The sequence below is a fragment of the Scyliorhinus torazame genome, chromosome 14 (genome assembly GCF_047496885.1).
Source record: "Scyliorhinus torazame isolate Kashiwa2021f chromosome 14, sScyTor2.1, whole genome shotgun sequence".
In the NCBI taxonomy this organism is placed as follows: Eukaryota; Metazoa; Chordata; class Chondrichthyes; order Carcharhiniformes; family Scyliorhinidae; genus Scyliorhinus; species Scyliorhinus torazame.
The window spans coordinates 15,912,403-15,913,736 of record NC_092720.1 but is presented as its reverse complement, the minus strand read 5'-3'; positions in this window follow the sequence as shown (position 1 = coordinate 15,913,736).

Below are 1,334 nucleotides of genomic sequence, written 5' to 3'. Positions count from 1 at the left end.
ATCCCCCCTCCCCCATATCCCCCCTCCCCATATCCCCCATATCCCCCCTCCCCCATATCCCCCCCCATATCCCCCCTCCCCATATCCCCCATATCCCCCCTCCCCATATCCCCCCTTCCCCATATCCCCCATATCCCCCCTCCCCCATATGCCTCCTCCCCCATATCCCCCCTCCCCCATATCCCCCCCTCCCCCATATCCCCCCTCCCCCATATCCCCCCTCCCCCATATCCCCCATATCCCCAAGTGAATCCAGCCCTAACCTTAACCTCTGCAATGCACGCGCAACCGATGGCGTGCATTCATATACCTGCCTAACACTGTTGCCTTTTACCCCTGCCACCACCCCCCCCCCGCCCCACAGGAGAAGTGCGCACACAACAATAGGGAGCATGTGAGGACTGGAGGAGGGCCCGCTGATGAGAGGCCACTGACCGTACACGAAGAAAGGGCCCTGGAACTGGCTGGCGGACCTGAGGACCGGGAGGTTGCTGATGCAGAGGTCGGGGGCGTACTAGCGAGTGAGCCACCGAAAGCCCGTCCCCATATCCCCCCTCCCCCGTATCACCTGATCACTGCCTGCGTGTCTAACCATGCATGCTTCATTGTGTATCGCAGGACCAAACGTTCAGGCACCCATCCCCGCAGATGCACACCGCCCGCAGGATGCCCCTCGGAGACCACAGGAGACGGAGAGACCCGCACCCTCCAGCATGCGACGCCCGCAGGATGCCCCTCGGAGACCACGGGAGACGGAGAGACCCGCACCCTCCAGCATGCGACACCCGCAGGATGCCCCTCGGAGACCACGGGAGACGGAGAGACCCGCACCCTCCAGCATGCGACGCCCGCAGGATGCCCCTCGTAGACCACGGGAGACGGAGAGACCCGGACCCTCCAGCATGCGACGCCCGCAGGATGCCCCTCGGAGACCACGGGAGACGGAGAGACCCGGACCCTCCAGCATGCGACGCCCGCAGGATGCCCCTCGGAGACCACGGGAGAAGGAGAGACCCGGACCCTCCAGCATGCGACGCCCGCAGGATGACCCTCGCACACCACGGGAGACGGAGAGACCTGGAGCAACAGGGAGACGACACCCCCGTCACGTGCGGGAGCGACCACCCAGCGATGAGGGGGGCAGCCACAGGCCCCCGTCACATCCGAGCCAGGACACCACTACCCAGGACACCACTACCCAGGACATCACTACCCAGGACACCACTACCCAGGACACCCCTACCCGGGACAGCACTACCCAGGAAGACGAAATACCGGACAGTGACTCAGAGTGGATGGGTGGAGACGAACCCCCACCCCAAAGTGCCATGGAC